Source organism: Vulpes vulpes, chromosome 14, assembly GCF_048418805.1.
Source record: "Vulpes vulpes isolate BD-2025 chromosome 14, VulVul3, whole genome shotgun sequence".
NCBI classification, from domain to species: Eukaryota; Metazoa; Chordata; class Mammalia; order Carnivora; family Canidae; genus Vulpes; species Vulpes vulpes.
Window position 1 is genome coordinate 9943142 of NC_132793.1, and position 19471 is coordinate 9962612.

Genomic DNA, 19471 nt, shown 5'->3' on the forward strand with positions numbered 1-19471 from the left:
GTCTAATAAAAGTCTTCCCCGGTGATTCAAGGTCTCCTGCAGCCCAGATGCCTTGCAGTCTCCCGGGCCTTTCTCCCCACGGCCACCTGGACTCCTTCTATTTGCTTTGATTCAGCTTCTTTTTCGCTTTTTCCTCATATGCTGGCCCGTTCCCACCCCAGCTGAGAGCTTCTATTTTGGGAGTTTTCGTGGATAATTTAGTGGGCGGAAGCTCCCCACCCACCCCCCTCGGAGCATCCCTTAAAAAAAAGGGAGAGTGCTCGAGAGAAGTGAAAAACAGTGGGTGGTTCAGTTCAAAAGGACAAAATATTTCTTGCCCTGGCACTGGGAGAGGAAAGAAATTGTCTGAGGAGCCGAATAGCTAAACTAAGAAGCCGAAAGCTGTAGCCCATAAGGGCAAATTAGGTGACTCAGCCTCGACTCCCCCGGCTCCAATCCTTGCAGCATGAAAGTGCTTTAAAAGGGAAAAATGCTTAACTGTGACAGAGTGGGCTCCATAAAAATGTGGCTAATGCTGCTTCCACCGAGTTCCAAGAGGCGGCCCCCTCTCGGCAGCGCTGGGCACCTGTGGAGATGGGCACTGGCCTCTGAGGCCTGAGCCTGGGTGGGACTGAGTCTAAAATTATCCCCGGTAATGAGTCTGGCAGAAGCAGGCCCAGCGTGCTAGTTTCCTGCCTAGCTTCTGGCCTCTAAGACCTCGGCTCCCAGGGCGGCCTCTGGGAGCAGGGGCCGTGGTGCCAAGAACATGGGCTTTGCTGCCAAACAGAGTTGGGTTCCAGTCTTGGCTGGTCGTGTGAACGGCAACTCACCAAGCATCAGTTTGCTCATCTGTGAATGGGGCTCATAGCATCAAGCTCAGTGGGAAGGTGAGACGAATGGGATTTTGCAAAGAGCCTCTTGCACGACCTGGACAGCACGGTTGTTTAATAGAGAGAGGCTTTTGGAGGTCAAGGGCACCGATGAGCGGGTCAAAGAGTCCCAATCCCAACCTAAGCACTATTCACAGATTGACCATAGGAAGGTTTCGGTGTTTTGTTTTGATTTTTCATTTTGTTTTGTTTTATTGAAGTTTTTTTTTTTTCAATTTATTTATTGGAGGGGCACCTGGATGGCTCAGTGGTTGAGCATCTGCCTTGGGCTCAGGTCGTGATCCCGGGGTCCTGGGATTGAGTCCTGCATCAGGCTCCCTGTAGGAGCCTGCCTATGTCTCTGCCTCTCTCTGGGTCTCTCATGAATAAATAAATACAATATATATTTTTAAAATGTATTTATTTGAGAGAGAGAAAATGAACACAAGTGGGGAGGGAGGGGCAGAGGGAGAGGAAGAAGCAGACACGGGGCTGATCCCAGGACCCCGGGATCGTGACCTGAGCTGTGATGCTTAACCAACTGAGCCGCCCAGGCACCCTTGTTTTGTTTTAGAATATATTTCAAGCACTTATTATATGGCTTATACTGTTCTTAGAATCACATTCTTTCATCAACTCTGAGCAAGGCATTATGAGTTTCCTCATTTTACAGAGCGGGTAAGTGACTGTGGCAGAGCCAAGAGTCTGGTTCTAGAGCCTTTCCTTTATCCTGCCTTTCAGGTTATCTGACGCAGTGCTGCCCAACAGAACTTTCTACAGTGATGGAAACGTTCTATTCTGCACTGTACAACTTGGTAGCAAATAGCCACAGGGGGCTCTTGAGCACCTGAAGTGTGGTTCATGCACCAAAGAACTGATGTTTATGTTTGTTATTATTTTCTATTTTAATAGCTGCATGCAGCTAGTGGCGACCGTGTTAGACAATGCAGGGCCAGCCCCTCCCAGGGTCATGGCATTATTTTGCAAAGGGTCAAGAGTAGGAATCTATAGCCGACCCAGCTCAGGGCTGGGCACACGGTAGGTGCCGAATTAGGACTTGCTATTCATAGTATTTCTAAGTAGAGTGATCATCGTCAGAAGACTGGTTCACAGTCTTGCCTGTTGTCTGGATCGCAGCAAAAGGAAGTTGAGGGCTGAGTTTCATTCATGCCTAGGATGAGCAACTTGTGCCAGCTTGCCCAAGACTCTCCCAGTTTTGAAACTGAAAGTCCTGTATCCCAGGAACCTCCCCAGTCCTCGCAAACCAGGACAGTTGGTCACCCTGTTCTTGCCTCAGATGAGGGGGTGCAGAGTCCTCAGGCATCGGAGCTTCCTGAACAGACTCGCTGAAAAGAATCTCCTCCCTGGCCTTACAGGCTGCACTCCAGCGTTGGCCAAGTAAAGCAACAGGGGAGTCAACTGCTGTCTGGGTGCCTCAGTTTCCCTTTTCGGGAAGTGGGGGTGAAGGATGCCCTGCTTGCAGGGCAGCTGCAAGGAATTCAAAGTAGGCAGTACAAGGCCCCCGGGCACAGCAGGTGGACAGCTGCGGCGGCTCCTGGGGGAAGAGCAGCCGTCAGTGCTCCCGCTGGAGGCCATGTGGTTGATGCAGGCTTCCAGGTGAGGTGGGTGGGTGAGGCCGGCTGGGCTGCGGGTGGAGGCTTTTCCCCAGTGGCTCTTTGAGGGGCAGCATCTGCAGCAGAAGTGGTCATGTCCAGAGCCCAGCCAGGCTGTCGTGGGCCGAGGCCTGGCAAACAGAGTGGTCCCACAGACGGAGCCAGCTCCTTGCATTGCCTATTAAAGGTCCAGTCTGTCTGTGAGGGGGTGGCAGTGCCGATGAGTCACCCGCCCTGGTGCTACCCACAGTTTTATCAACAGTATCTGCAATGGCCACTTTCAAAGCTGGGCTTGCACGGTGGGCCCGGAATCTCCCACGCGGCCTGCAGGTGAAGAAGCAGAGCCAGGCTACGGGAGAGAGCATCTTGACAGCTGCGCCCCCCCCCCCCGGGGGGGCCTCCCACCTTCCGGGGTCTGTGGCCCATTGATGGGAGCCACGCGTGGCATCCCACGGACCTTCTTCTGGAGAGTGTGCAAAGTTCATGACATCCCTTCCCTTTATTTTCCTGTTTATTCAGAGCATGTGTAAACACATGGGTTGCCTGGTTCCCGCGTCCCTTTGGCCATTTCATTATTGCTGGAGCCTCTGAGCATCACTGGAAACCTTGGGTTTTCTAAATGAATCTAAAAATAAACCCTTCGAAAAAAAAAAATCTTGGAGAGTTGACACAAGGCACCGTTATTTATTTCTTTTCCCTCCTCCCCCTCCTCCCCTCCCCCTCCTCCCCTTCCTCCTCCCCACCATCCCCCCAAGACAAAAGCTTTGGGCAGCCAGAGGCCCCGAGGGACCTGGAAGGGCCCCTGGGTCGGTGTCCAGGTGCCCTGACCACCTGGGCTGTGGGCTGGAGCCCTGGGGAGCTTGCAAAGCGGGAGGGGGGTGCTCAGGCGGGCGGGGCGCGGTGTCCGTGCAGACGGCCGCGGAGCTCCTGCAAGCCCCCACCCCTTCTCCTGGCCGTCGCCCGCCTCTGCTCCCTCTCCCCGACTTCTCTCCCGAACAATCAGGGACTTGTGCTGGCGGCCGAGGGAGCCACGGAGCTGGCTGGCCGCGGAGGAGGCGACGTCATGGATTCCTGAGTGTGAAGTTTGCAGGAAAGCCCTTAGTTTTGGAGATGGCCGGGATCCAGCGGTTTCCATGGCGCTGGATAAACAGGAGGAAACAGTGAGGGAATCCCGTTATTTTACTGCATTGAAAGCCTATAAACACGGCGCGCGGGGAAGGAAGTCGCGTTCCCTCTCGAGTAAGCCCGAGCGCCCAGCCGCGCCGGGAGCGGGAGCGGGAGCGGGAGCGGGAGCCGGGAGCGGGAGCCGGGAGCCGGGAGCGGGAGCCGGGAGCCGGGAGCGGGAGCCGGGAGCTGCAGCCGGGAGCTGCAGCCGGGAGCTGGGAGCCCCAGCCGGGAGCTCCAGCCGGGAGCTGGGAGCCGGGAGCTCCAGCCGGGAGCTGCAGCCGGGAGCCGGGAGCTGGGAGCCGGGAGCCGGGAGCCGGGAGCTCCAGCCGGGAGCTGCAGCCGGGAGCCGGGAGCTGGGAGCCGGGAGCCGGGAGCCGGGAGCTCCAGCCGGGAGCTGCAGCCGGGAGCCGGGAGCCCAGCCGGGAGCCCAGCCCGGAGCCGGGAGCCGGGAGCCGGGAGCCCCCGCCCGGAGGTCGGAGCCCCAGCCCGGGGCGGCAGGCGCGCAGCTCCCGGGCCGCTCGCGGGATGCTGTAGCCGCGCGGCCCCGCCGCCCCCCGCTCCCGCGGCGCCGAGCCCCCAGCCCCGCCAGATGCAGAGAGAGGCTGCGTTCAGACCGGGGCCCTGCCATCCCCTCCGCATCATGGGGTCTGTGGACCAAGGTAAGCCGCTCGCCTTCTGGCTCCGTCTGTTCCTCCTCCCGCCCCCCAGCCCTGTCCCTTCTGCTCCTTTCGGGCAGCGCTTTCTCAGCTCCTGGCGGAGGTGGCGGAGGCGGCGGGGAGGCCCGGGGACTGCGGGCTCCTAGGGGCGCAGGTAGGGGGCGGGGAGACGAGGCCCCTCGGCGGGGCAGCGAGGCGTCCCCGGGCGGGATTCCCCAGGCGGATCTGTCATAAGGACTGTCCCCTGCTCGGGACAGTGGGAGAGATTCGTGCTACTAACCGCTGGCCGCTTAACCATTCCAGCGCTCGGCTTCTGACAGCAGATGCCATTCAGCTGCATCATCACCATCACCATCACCATCACCATCACCATCACCATCACCATCACCATCACCACCATCACCATCACCATCACCATCTAGCTTTTTTTTTTCTTTCTTTTAGGAGAAGGCGCTTGACATTTTACTATGCCAGAGATATAGTAATGAGGATTTTTGCTTTTTAACAGTTAGAGCGGCAGATGCCCCCAGGGACATTTAAACAACTTTCTTAACCCCCTCTCCCGCACCCCCCCCCTTTTTTTTTTGATGTGCCTGATGCATACAGTCCTCCGGCCCTTTTAAGTGCAATGTACCATCAGTTTGTTTGGCGATCTGATTACCCTCCACTTTCCGAGTTTCTCTTTCTCCCCCTCCCCTCGGCTTTAGCCCTGGAATCCTACTATTTGGACCTTACGGGAGGGGCTTAATGTATAAGAATCTGATATGAAAATAGCCATCTGGTCGGGATTGTGGCGGGCTCTCGGCTGCACGCTAATGAAGCAGGCTTCAAGAGGGGGAAGCGGGCAGTGCGATGTGTTCCTCGGAGGCCAACCCGCCTAGAGCGGTGGGCACTGCCCAGAGGGCAGGACCGCAAGAGTTAAGTGAAATAAATATGCGTAGGAGGAGTTAGCCTCGTGTCATAAAATCGGAGTTGAATGTAGGTTTTGTGCTCTGTGTGGCTGATTAAAGTTCTGGGGGAAAAGAAATGACAATTTCAGTAAATAAACCTGAAGAGCTTTTTTCTTTCTTTCTTTCTTTCTTTCTTTTTTTTTAAAAACCGGAGCGAGGCCAAATGCCTTGGGTTAGGTAAATGGTGTGCTTTGCCGCAGCGGACCTCACTGACATATATTTTTAGCTGAGCTGCACTTTTGAAAGCAAGACCCTGCCAACGCTTTGAACTTTTTTTTTTTTTTTTTTTTTTTTTTTACGGGTACCAGTTTATCCTGTCCTCTGCTAGTGGTCAAGCATACGACAATAATGCCCGAAATACATTACTAACATGGCATCATCTGTAAAAGTGATACTCCCAGGCAGCCTACAGATCTATTATGGACACGAATTAGTTTTTACTGTCAAACATACCGAAAAATGGTGTTTGATGTTATGATGGTGGAGGTGGGTGGTGGTGGGGGAACAGACTAGTGACACATTTAGCTCTATTCAGAAAGAGAGGGAGCGAGAGCTTGGACTTGGAGGAGAAATTGGGCTTCTGTTTGACTGTGTGATCTAATACAAGCCTCACATTTTATTGGGGCGGCTACACCTCTCCTCTGGGTTTATGAACTTTCTCCTTTCTCAAAGTTTTGAAGTATGTGTATTTGGGGTGTGCACGTGCATTGCCTACCCTCCCTGGCCCGTGCTCATGTGTGCAGGGATTATGAATGTGTAGCGTGCCAGTGTGTGTGTACGCATGTGGGAGACAGGGTACCACATTGTTCCCGGCAAACCACACTTGGCATGCCAAGGCAACTGGGCACACAGAATGCAATTCCAGGCATCAAAGACAGCTGGCATGAGTCGCTTCGACCGTGTTCTGCATTGGGGTCTCCGGAGGGAAAAAAACCTTTCAACTCAAACACTGCCATGATCCTAGCAACAGACCTGAAGTGTGCATGTAGATGGGCGGGGTCAGCAATAGTGAATAGAAATATTTGCATGGTAGGAAAATACTGACCTTGCTGTGTAGCTCCGGGTCAAGGTCCTGGGAAAAACTGAAGATCTGAAAGAGGTGTGTTCAGTTTTATCTGAAGTGGGATGATGGAAAATATTTTAGGAATAAACAAACCCAGGGTGAGCTCTGCTCACTCCCAGACCCAAACTCCCTGTCTTCTGCTTGGATTAGAATTTCTGCCTGGCCACATTGCAACTGTGTGATCGTAGGCAAGTGACTTACCCTCTCTGTGCCTTGGTTTCCACATCCCCGAAATGGGGCCAATAATAATGTCTCCCTTACAAGTTGCTGTGAGATTCAGTGAGGTGGCACAGGTAAGGCACCTACAATGGTGTCATGCTGGCAGCCAGCACGTGGCAAAGGTTAGCTGCAATTCCCATTACGTTAAAGAGGCAAAACAACAACGCGGTGATGTGGACACTGGATTTCACAGCAACGGTTCTTTGAGGAGGTGCAGTGCTTTAAGTTTCTCTGGCTACTCTAACTTATGGGAGCTTCCCGATGGCACCAGGTTGGGCTAAGATCGTGGCTTGTAAAGCCTGTTTCCTCATCTGCAACAGAGAATAATGATGGTGGTGACCTCATGGGGTTGTCACGAGCATCACATGAAATCATGCACCCAAAACCCTTACCTCTGTGCTTAACACGAGGTTAACACTTACTAAATGTGATTGTTGCCTGACAGTTTAGGACGACGAGAGCTACTTTGCCTAAGGTCACACAGCAGGTTAGCAGCACGATGCCTGGCACGCCACGGTGGAGGGGGCAGACACACATGGAGCACCGGCTAGGTGTTTTAGAAATATTAAGTCTTTGCATCATTGGTGCGACTGTGTGTGCGGGGTAAGTACAATTATTGCCTCCTTCACGGAGGAGGCCAGTGAGGCATAGAGAAGGGCGGTGATGGCCAAGCGTTACCCAGCAGGGAAGCAGGGGAGCTACAGTCTGAATCCAGCCTCTCGACCATATGCTCTGTCGATTCTGGAACTCATTAATATTATTACAATTCTTTGTAATACCATTTGACAGATGAGGAAGCTGAGGCCGACCTGACCCTGGTCCTGGGCTCTTTCCCAGCACTATGTTGTTCCCCGACATATCCTGGAAGGGAAGGAGAGAAGTGAGAGATGATGTGAAGGGTAGAAGCATCATCCTAGAGTTTCAGTTGTGGGGTGAATCAGGGAGAGCTTCTTGCCTTGCCTCAGGGGAACGAGGGTGAGATATTTCCACTTCACTAGAGGAAGAACAGTCCCCAGGCAGCCAGGAGGCTCTCATACCAGCACTGCCTTCCACCTGCGATGAACAGAGACCCCTGTAAGGGCCCCTCAGACGGGCCAAGCCCTTGCATTGCTCCCCCTGTCAGCCCACCTCCAGCAAGATCTTCAGGTCTCTCCCTCTTGCCCTAGAACTTCAGAGACAAGCACTCATTTTCCCAGATGTTCCTCTAACTACCATTGCTGAAAACGTCCCTTGATTGGATTGTAAACCCCCTTTGGACAGGGCCAGGTCTGTTTCTGTGTCTGCAATGGGACCCAGGACATTTCTACACGGGAGAAGTCGATAGCTTGAGATCTGAGTGATGGGAGTTCACATCCTGGCTCTGCCACTTGCTGGCTGTGTGACCTTATGCAGATAACTTCGCCTTCCTGTGTCCCAGTCACTCCACACATCAAAGGATGACAGTCATAATATGTGGAATAATAGCTAATGACTAAGCGCCAACCCATCAGAACAGCAGGAGCAGGGTATCAACAGACATCCCTGCGGGGCCAGGGTTTACCCCTTTATTTGCCGAATCGCAGGGAAGGTCCTAAGGCAGCAGAGACCCTTAGAGGGCATGACAGCAATTATTTATTAACCTACAGAGAATTTCGACCTTTTAATAAACAATATGACCCTCAAAGTACCCACTTAATAAATAATTGCTGTCATTACTACGTATAATTCATTAGTTCAATATTTACCCTCTATCCCCTCCCCCAAAAAATCAAAATTAAAAAGCCAGTTACCGAGTGCTTTCTTTTGCATTTTGCCATTGGATCCATCTCCCTTACTACTTACATGAGGGATTGAGTATTTCACATCTCACCCAGAAGAAGCCAGGAAGGTTTCTATTTTTGTTCCTTTGTTAGAACAGGGATTTGAGGCTCTGACTGCCCAGGCTGGATTGGAGGCCCGCGCCCCACGTTGCCCCATCCTGTGCTGGTCACACTGGCGGTAACACAGTCCATGCTTCGTCTGTGTCTTCTTTCAGACTTCAACTCCAAGAAGCAGAAACCATAGCTATCCTGCTCACTCCTGTGGCCCCGGTAACTTGAACAGTGCCTGGCACTCAGTCGGTGCTCAGTACTTTTTTATGTTAAATGGACAGACAGATGGATGAATACAGGAATGGATGATGCACGGTAGGGGTCATGCAATCTGTTAAGGCCACAGAACTAAGACTTAACTCGGGAGCACGGTGCCAGCTTTCTGATTCATGCTCTTTGGCCTCCTTTTGACAATGACGGTGGCCTTTGACTTCCATGTTTTTCCACCAAAAGCTAGAGACCTAGACAGGATTCCTCCTAGGCCATCCAACAGGCACGTGCTTTCTTGCTGTTGTCTGCAGAGAATCAGCCCCAAAGATCACGACAACAGCCACCACTTGTTGACTGCCAGCTACAGGCCAGGCACCATCCCAAGGGTCTCTCATGTGCCCCCTCATTAGCCTCACGCCAGCCCGACGGCTACCATGCCCATCTTGTCCAAGGTACAGTCACGCCCCAGGATCACATGGCTCAGTCACAGAGCTTGCTTGCAGCCCACTCTGACCTGTCACTCCCTGTTAGGCTGAGTGGTCATAACAACAAAACGACCTGTTTTCTCTTTTCTGCACATTCCGTGTGGCCAAGCACTTTACCTATGTTATCTCAGGGGCTTCTCACAAAACCCCCCAAGAGGCGGGTTTAGAATATTGAGCCTCACGTAGAGATGGAGGAAACCGAGATGGGGAGTGGTCAAGGCATTTTGAGAGCAGGCCCAGCTCCTACTCATGCCCAGAGCTTGGCATTTAAGGGCCCCACAGTCCTGTCTGCCCTGTTTGAGCAGTAGGACCACCCAACAAGAAGGTGAGTGGGAGAGGGGGCTGCAGGCCCCAAAGGACCCGGCGCTCCACAACATTTGGAGCAGGGGTGGGTGGATTGAGGTCTCCTCCTTCCTTCCACTTTGACTTTCTGGGCTACCCAGTAACTTCAGGCAGTGCCCATCCCCACCCCTTCTGGCTCTCTCTGGCACAATGCACCTGTCCAGGGGCCCATGACCCCAAAGCTCTCTGGGAGGAGGAGGCTCCATTGGTGCTTCTTGGGTGACTGTAGCGCTTCCATTAATGGCACTGTCGCTGCTCCTGGAGCCGGTCTGTGCCTTGTGTACACGCCACTCAGTCTTTTCCTCTGCCTCTGCCAGCCTTGCCACACCTTTCCTCAAGGCCCACCTCATCCTCCGCTGAGAAGCTCCCTTGACCATTTAATTCATTTTCATCAACAACTTCAGAGCATTCACTATGTGCCAGTGACCATCCCAGAGGCTGGGGAAAGAGTAGAGAACAAGATGGAGTCTGCCCTCATCAGGCGAGCGCCAAGTGGGTGAACCCAGGAAGATCCATGATAGTTTCAAACGGAGTCAAATGCTAGAGACTCAAAGAGGAGAATAGAGCTGTGAATAGCCTGGTGTAAGCACATGGGCATGCGTGTGTATGTGTGTGTGTGCGTGTGTGCATATGTATGTGTGTGCGTGCATGCGTGTTATGCATGTGTTCACATATATGTGTATCTATATACGCATTTGAGTGTTTATATGTGCACATATGTGTATATGTATGCACGTGTGCATGCATGTATACGTGTGATGTATGCATGTGAGCAAGTACACATATGCATGTGTATGCACATGCATGTAATGCACGTGTGTATATGTGTGCATGAATGTGTATATGCACATGTATGTTGCATGTGTGCACGTATGTGTGTATACATGTATATGCATATGCACGTATAGTTGTATATGTGTGCGTGTGTATATGTGTGTGGGTGCATGTGTATATATGTGCATGTCTGTATATGTATGCATGCATGTGTGCATGCATGTAAATGTGTATGCATGTATGTGTGTGTGCGTGTGCTGTGGGTGGGAGTATTAGGTTCCTCTGGCTGCCATCACAAGTTACCACAAACTGGATGGCTTAAAACAACAGAAATCTATTCTCTCATATTTTTGGAGACTAAACCTTTGAAATGAAGGTGTCAGCAGGGCAGTCTAGGGGAGGATCCTTTCTTGTCTCTTCCAGCTTCTGGCGGCTCCTGGCAATCCTTAGCTCGTAGATGCATCCCTCCAGTCTCTGCATCTGCTCTCACGTGTTCTTCTTCCTTGTATGTATGTGTGTCCTCTCTTTTTCCTATAAGGATACCAGCCACTGGATTCCAGCCTTGAGCTCTAATGAGCTCAGCCCATTTGGATGACATCTGCCAAGACCCTATTTCGAAATAAGATCACGTCCACAGGTGTCTAGGGTTAGGAAATGTATTTTTGGGAAAAGACACAATTTAACCCTCACAGTAGGGATTGCGAATTCAGAATGAATGGCCCCCTTCCTCTTTAAAGAGATGTCTTTTTCACCAACCTCTGAATGGCATGGGGTCTGCCTATAAAATGTCTGGGGGAAGAGCATCCAGGCAGAAGGAGGAAGTCCTGAGGAGAGAGATGTGCTGGAACATTCAGTGAACAGCAAGAGAACCGTATGGCAGGAGGCTGGAACAAAAGAGGTGGGGGAGCAGGACAGAAACCGAGACAAGGAGGCAAGCCAGGGCAGGAGCAGTTTGCAGTTCATTCTCAGGGTACTGGGGAGGCATTAGGGGAATTTTAAGTGCACAGGGTGTGGCCTCGTTAATCTTTTCAAAGGATCATACTGACCATTAAGTGGAGAACAGCCTCTAGCAGGTCAGAGTAGGTGCTCAGAATGCAGATGGGTGGCTCTTGAGGTGGCCGGTGGCCTGGGTGGGAGATGATGGCAGCTGGGACCAGCGCGGGGCAGAGGAGATGGGGAGCGCTGGTACTTTCCAGTCCACAGAGTGCTCTCCTTTGTGGTTCTCACACTGTGTTCCCTGGAGCCCTGAGGTCCTACAGCAATGGCCCTTGTCTTTGGTCCTGGGGGTAGGTGCCATTGATTTTATGAAGTCTGAACCACTTCAGACACATCTTCCTCTCGGCCCAGCCTGGATGCCCACAGGAGCCCCTCCTTCACCCTCTGGTATCGTTGAGAGTCACAAGACATTTTTCAGCGTTTCATCTTGGTCCAAAATGTCCCTTAGCAAATCCGCCCTTAGCTAATAACCAAGGAACAGTGTGACTCAGTAATGAGTATCAGACTTGTGTGGGATAAAGCCATTTCCGTGGTGGCATGTGTGACTTTAGAATTAACATCACAACCTCCTCTGTGCCTAGTTTCCTTCACTGAAATGTGGGTAATAGTGATCCTTAGACACAGGGGCTGCTTGGGGGTTCGAAGATCATGTCTGTGATGCCCTCGGCATATGGAAAGTGGTCCGTTCATGCTAGCTGCCACTTTATTGTTTTAAATTCAAGTTAGCGCTTTCCTTCAGCCTTATAACCTTCAGGTCTGTCCTAAAGGGGGTAAATCCATTGTCTACCAAATCTCAGGGCTCTTTTCTGTGGCTTCTGGATGGCTTATTCAGTTGGTGAACCAGTAAGTCCAGAGGTGTGTGTGTGTGTGTGTGTGTGTGTGTGTGTGTGTGTGTGTGTGTAGGTTCTGCTAGATGCAAGGCACCAGCTAGGTCTTGAGGGAAAAAAATCCAAGATATATAAAGACATGCTTGCTTGCATTCGAAAGTCAGATACCGAGATTTTTCTTTTTGTAAAATCAGGGAGGCGCTATCATATGGGAAGCCATTTATGTGCTAAGTAACTAAAGGTTTAAGTGAAAATCTAGTGATGGCTTTGAGAGAGGAATACAAAAGAGAGAGGGCAAGAGCAGATGGCGTGTGCTTTTATTGGGGGGCCAGGGTGTGGTCCTGCCGAAGGGAAGCTGATGGAGGGTAGCTCTGAGCTCATCACTCCCTGACTTCAGAGAGTACAAAGTCCACACAGATGTTCCAGTCTGCAGAGACTACTGCACGGGAGAGAACGGAGATGAGAAATGCAATACTGGGGTGGGGGGGCCCAGGCATCTAGGGGGGACAGCCTGGGTGACAGAAGGGCAGACGGCAGATGGTTGGGGAATGATTGTGGGGGTGGGCAGACGCTAAGCAATGCTCCCTCCCCTACCCAGCCACCCCTCCGCTGCTTGCCCCTAAGTAAGGCTCTGCTTTGGGAGGAGTTGGGGCTCCCCTGGCAGAGGGATGGTGGCACCTTGTGCTTAATCCAAGGCTAGGACTGGGTGGGAGATGATGAGGTTTAGGAGGAAGGGGAGTTTGCCGACATGCTCCTCTGCTAAGGATCCATTTCTGGAGGCAGAGGGGAATGTGCTAGAAAGCAAGGAATGAAGAGGAGAAACACAACCAGAACATACTGCGGGAGCAGGGACCAGGTAGAAGGAGTCAAGAGCCTGGAAGCCAGGGTCTCAAACTCACATGCTCACGGGGACACACGTCAGCTGGGTGGTGGCCTGAGAGCAACAGAATCCTCTGAAGGGGGAAGCTCCTACTCTGCTCCAGCCGATTGGTCCACGCGGGACTGTGGACCTGCTGTGGCCAGGTCTTCCCATTTTCTCAGGAGATACTGGAAATTGGGGTTTTTATGTAAAATCTCCCAATTTATTTTTTTAAAAGATTTTATTTATTTATTTGACAGAGAGACAGAGAGAGACAGCGCGCACAGGCAGGGGGAGTGGCAGAGGGAGAGGGAGAAGCAGACTCCCCACCCTGGGATCACGTCCTGAGCCATAGGCAGATACTTAACCGACCTGAGCCACCCAGGAGCCCCCAAATTTCCAAATTTAAAAATGTTAGTCTGGGACAGCCTGGGTGGCTCAGTGGTTTAGTGCCGCCTTTGGCCCAGGGCGTGATCTAGAGACCCGGGATCGAGTCCGACATTAGGCTCCCTGCATGGAGCCTGCTTCTCCCCCTGCCTGTGTCTCTGCCTCTCAGTCTCTCTCTCTCTCTCTCTCTCTGTCTCTCATGAATAAATAAATAAAATCTTTTTAAAAAAATAAAAGATGATGTGGGTGTTGCATTGGAGTAGAAGTCAGCTCTCAAACTGTCTTGTTCCCTCGATTCATAAGGAGCACGTTCCTGAAAATGACTTTGGTGGGAAGGCAAAATATAAGGGAACTCCAAAAGGCTCTGTAGTTGAGATGAGTAAGATTTTAATGTAATATCTTAAAGAATCACAATTACTGTCAAAAATCCATGCTAAACCAAAAACAAAAATAAAAAAATTTTTAAAAAGGACAGGATCAGTATTACTCATGTTTCCTTTTTGCCTCAGGCTCTGGTGTGGCTCTGCAGGGTACTGTTACTACTAATTCTGTCTTTATTAGAATTGTCATAGTTTGCTCACCATGGATCCTTTTTTTTTTTCTTTTTTTGGTATTCATTTTGATTTTCGAAAACATCTTATGGAAATAGCATTTCATCGATTGCTGAGTTTTCTTGGCACTCTCTTGAATCTAGCCTCGTTTGCCTTATCTGAGTTCCAGGCATGTAGGAGTCAAATGCATCCAACTATAAATTATAACATTAGTATTTAGGGTGATAATGCCATGGTGTCCTTGACGTGGGATCGTCTCTGGAAGCTGGGAGAGAATGTTCCTGCTTTTTGAATTTGACTTGACTTTGAATTTGACTTAAAAATGTCTCAGCTTGACTTAAAAGCCGAGCTTTTATTACAATGGGTGTTGTCAAAATGTGAAGTTGGTGATGAGAACTTGTGACTTACACGTTGTGTCCTTCCATCATGCCTTGCTAGGTCACTTGTAGGCCTCGGGACAAAGTGAAAGTGTGCATGCAGCCCCATGTTCAAAAATTAAGAATCTTAAGACAGGGATGCCTGGGTGGCTCAGCGATTAAGCGTCTGCCTTCATGCTTAGGGTGTGATCCTGGAGTCCCGGGATTGAGTCCCACATCAGGCTCCCTGTGTGGAGCCTACTTCTCCCTCTGCCTGTGTCTCTGCCTCTCTCTCTCTGTCTCTCTCATGAATAAATAAATAAAATCTTAAAAAAAAAAAAAAGAATCTTAGGACAGCAGAGCATTGAACCAAGCATGGGGTCCTTCCAAGCACAGGGACCTGTGTGCTTGTGCAGGTCGCACACCCATGAAGATGACCCTGGATGCCACTCGGGTGAGCGTCAAATGAATTGGATGACCCAGTTCATCCCCCCATATTACAGATGGAGAAACTGAGGCACAGGAAGGCCAGGTGACTTGCTTAAAGGTTGCAGGGTGAGTTAGGGGAAGAACTTGGATTGGGTCCTGGGCCTCCCAGCTCTGGGACGTTCCATACTGGACCACAAGGTGACCCCAACCTTGGCCAAACATCTATATTTTCTGGCCTGTGGGTGCCATTGACCTTCAGGGAGGTCAGCGGTAGGGGCAGTGGTGATGGGATTCAAACGTACCAGTCTTATTACAATAACCCAAGCACGTATTTTCTATTACAGGACATATAGTCTAGAAGTATTTTTTTCTTCTTTCTTCCTTTTTCTCTCTCTTATTTTTAAAATAAAAACATGTATAGGCAGAAGTTCCCTGAAGCCACTGAGTCAGATGAAATGTTTTTATATAAAAATGATTACAGGTATTATAACCACGCTGGAGGCTGGGCCCCCAGTTGTGCAAAACATCAGATTTTAGGATATCCCCAATGAGTCTCGTTAAACTGAGGAAAGCGGGGGCCCAGGGGCTCCTCCTGGTACAGGCTCAGGGTGGATTGGTCTCTCGGGGCAGGGTGGGGGGAAGCTCTGCTCGGCACCCTTCCTTCCCTCATTCCTTTAGCTGCCTCTCACTGACTAGCTGCCACGTGCTGGGTACTATTCTAGGACCTGGGGATACAGCCAGAGTCGCCAGACAGAAATACAGGGTGCCCAGGTAACTTTGAATCTCAAACAATGAATCATTTTTAGCTTAAATGTGTCCCATATAATATACAGAACATACTTAGACTAAAAATATTTGTTGTTCGTCTAAATGCCAAATTTAACAGACGCCTAAGTCCTGTATTTTTCATCTGCTAAATCTGACAACCCCAGATATGCCAGTGAACAAAGCAGACACACATCCTTGCCCCTGTGGGGCTTACATTCAAGTGAGAACAAGCAGTCGACGGATGAACAGACACACAGAGGAGTACAACACACTGTGGAGGTGAAGGCCGGGGGGGATGCAAAGTTGGGTGCACCCACAGAGCAGACCAGGGGGTGGTCATGGGAGGTCACTCTGAGGAGGTGACAGTTGAGCTGGGGCGTGAGCAAAGTGAGGGGGTGGTCGGGCAAATAGCAACAGGAGCAGGAGGTGCGGAGGCCCGGAGGTGAGGCTGTGCGTGGCATTCTCAAGGAACAGGGTGATGAGCGGGGTGGCAGGAAGGAGTGAGAGAAGGGGAGGATGGCGAGAGATGATAGTCAAAGGGAGGGGTGCAGGGGGGCAGCTCATCCAGGGTCTTGCAGGGTTTGTATTTAATTCTAGACTTAATGGGAAGCCACAGGAGGACTCACGGGTCTGAAAGGATGCCCAGGGCTGCTCTGTGCAAAAGTGGAAGTAGCAAGGCCGGGGAGGAGGCGCCTGCAGTCGTCTGGGGAAGTGGGTGGTTGGGGCGGGAGGAAGAGCCGTGAAGTCAGTGAGAGACGGTTGGGTCCAGGTTACACGTTGAGGATAGAGATGCCTACATTTGCTGCGGGGTTGCCTGTGGGTGTGAGAAAATGAGAGGGATCACGGACTACCCCTCGGATGTGGGCAGAGAACTGGACGGATGGGGGCGGGTCGGGGCAGGTGGTATTTGAGTGGGAGCGGAGAGGGTGCCGAGGGTCACAGGGCTTGGTTGGGAGACTTGGGGATGCTGTCAGCTTGGCAGCTGGACACCTGCCCCCAGATGTAAGGGGAGAGATCCTGGCTGCTTCCTCCAGAAGGTGGGAAGAAGGGCAGAGCTGTGCGTAGTGGGTCCCTGCAGGGCCCACCTGAATGGGCGACAGGATGCAGGGCCCGGGGGCCAGCGCTCCTCTGATACTCACATTCGGGTGGAATCGAATTGTGCTGCATTTTAAGGGGAAGCCTAGAAGAGGAAAAGAGATGCCAAGGGCGGGTCAAGGACAAGGGTACACACGCGTGTCTTTTGTGCGCTGCTGCTGTTTTCAACGCAGTCACTGAAGTCCCCGTTCCCAGTACCCCTCGCCCACGCGGCTACAGGTGATTCCTAAACATTCTTCCCACTTCAGCCTTTATAGCCTGCAGTTTCCTCTCCACACAGGACCCAAGCAATTGTTTAGAAACTCTGATATGATCTTGTCGCGCACTTCCTGATACGGTTCGGTTGTCGTCATTGCTCTTAGGTCCTGAATTCTCCCCACGGTCCCCACTTACCTCCCAGCCTTACCTTACACCTTCTTCAGGTCCGTGAGCATCTGCCCCTCCAGTCTTCCTTCGGTCCCACCAACACTTCATACTTCCTCCTGCCTCAGGGCCTTTGCACATACTTTCCCCATCTGGCTGTTAGTTCTTCCCCTCAGTATTTCCTTGGCAACTTCTTGGCAACTCTTTGGTCTCTGCTAAAACCTCACCTCCTAGGGAAGCCTTCCCTGAACTCCCTATCTATATCAGGTTTCTTTGATATGAGCTCTGTAGCACCTTCTTCTTTTCTTCACGGTGCTTACCTCAGTCGGCAAGTATACATTCGGGTAAATGCTTGTTGAAGTGAGTTGAATTCCTGGAGCAGGGCCAGGCAATATCAATGCATGCTATAAGTTTCAGGCTCTCAGGGGCTTCGCTGGCTTCCCCTTGCACTTTTGTTGTCAAGGCTGGAGAAAAAATGAAGACGCCAGGGCCTCTTCAAGGAGGTCAGCCACGGGGCAGAAAGAAGGTTGACAGAGCTACCCTGTCAGGGCCTCCATCCCCCTGCCCGCCCCTCCCTCCCCGAGATGGCCACTGAATGCACAAAGGTCATACATTCTGCTCCTAGTCCTTGCTCCTAAGAGCACAAATTATTTATTTTGGAATTGCAAATGTGTCTTCTCCTCAACCCAAACCCCCACCTTCTAGGTGGCCCTCCAAGAAGAAAAGCCTCTTACTTCTCACTGCTCCAGCAGAAACTGTTTTGGGTCAGGATCTAGTCTGAACCTATTCCCTTTAGAGAACTCTGATTGTTTGGGTGCAGATTCCAAACCTTAGAAGCCTTAAACAAAATACATCCACTGTTCAGAGGAACAGCTAAAGTACTTAGAGTCTTTTTTTAATTTAAATTTTTTTTTTTTTTTTAGAATTTATTTATTTTAGGGGGAGAGAGAGAGAGAGAGAAAGAGCTTGTGAGCATGGGGTGGGGCAGAGGGAGAGGGACAAGCAGACTTCCTGCTGAATGGGGAGCCTAACACGGGGCTTATTCCCAGGACCCTGGGATCATGACCTGAGCAAAAATTGAGAGTCAGATGCTCAATGAACTGAGCCACCCAGGCGCCTCAAGGCAGTTAGAGTCTTAATTTCGAATGTCCTGAGCCACTCTTCCTAAGCCTGAAGTGTTTGCTGTCCTTTGTCAGTTGTTAAGGGCTTTCCCTTCATATCTCATCTTATTGGGTATCTCAAGAGGATGTTGTTTGGGTAATGATTGAGGTTCTTGCCTTAACAATTGGGTGGCCAGAGTAAGCCTCAGGGAGGAGGACCCTTAAAAAAAACTAAGGTACTTATACATGCAGGACAGTTAAACTCTCTTTTTCCGACCCTCCCATCCATTCCTCCATCCAAACATCCACTTCTCCACTGAGCCATTGATCGATCCGTCTACTATTATCCAAACATCTACTCTTCCATAGATTGATCAACTGAACTATTCTATGTATGCATCCATTGATTAATCCAAACACACACTCTCCCATCCATCCACGCATCCATGCAAACACCCACTCATCCATTCATCCATCTATCCATCCACACATTGCTGGGCACAAAGCTGTGTATGAATGAGGTAGTCATGACCACTGTCTTAGTAGGTCTCATAGGCTAGAGGAGATAAAATTCTCTAGTCAAGTGTGGGTCATTCACCCACTTCTTTGCCAGGGAAGGGTGGGACAACTGGGCTGATAGTTTTGCCAAAATTGTGTCAAGAGTAGTTTCCCAAAGGAACACGCTGGGATGTTTTGATCAGAAGCAGGGAATGAATCCAGGTAGGCAAAATCCACAGGTATCCACTAGATTAGAGGCATTTAATCATTATGGGTGAGAGATGACATGTGAGGGTGACACCAGCCCTTCCTTTTTCTACAGCATAAGGGCAACCTGGTTCCTTTATTTATCTCTGACCACAGAATAAATAAATAAATAAATAAATAAATAAATAAATAAATAAATAAAGTCAGGGTCTCGACTTTGAGTCCTGTCATAAGGACCCAAGAACCCTCGTCTTCTTCTAGATGCTTGCCTCTAAATGTTGCAGTCTGGGTCATCATCACTCCCCCCTCCTCCATCTACATTTTAAGCTACCCTAAGATGTTGGTTGGTTACACCCAGTGTCACTGTGCTTATGGTTTGGAATCAAAGAAGAGGATAGTTTTCTGCTCTGACAACCAGAAAGTACTTCCTAAGACTCTGAAAGTTGGTGAGTCCTGAGCCAGGCTGGGTCCCTTGAAATGAAGTGAGAGTCTAAATTAATGTTTCCCATCCCTGGCGACCCATTGGAAGCATCTAGGGAGCTTTTACAAAATCCTGATGCCCAGGCCCTATGTTCAAACATTCTGATTATAACTGGTCTTTGGTGGGGCCCAGCCATTGAATTTTTAAACAGCTCTCCAGGTGATTCTAAAGCATAGCTGGGGTTAAGAACCACTGGTCTAAGTACAATTTGGAAAACCCTATTCATTGCTGTGTCTCTTTGCTTCCAGGATATAAGCATGATAAGGGTAGAGACGCTGTCCTATTGATGGCTGCATCTCCAAGATCTGTAGCAGTGTCAGGTACCTGGAGGTGCTCAGCAAATATCTGGAATGAACGATGATCCCTAGCTTTGCACC

The 19471-nt window shown here is 50.7% G+C and overlaps 1 protein-coding gene across 1 annotated transcript in view; it reads left to right on the top strand.

Annotated features, from left to right (window-relative positions):
• Positions 1–3862: 3862 nt before the first annotated feature.
• Positions 3863–19471, top strand: part of NFATC2 (nuclear factor of activated T cells 2) — a 161783-nt gene continuing 146174 nt past the window's right edge. The window contains exon 1 of the mRNA XM_072735566.1: positions 3863–4287. The gene's annotated coding sequence lies outside the window, so the exon portion shown is untranslated. The remainder of the gene's footprint in view (positions 4288–19471) is intronic.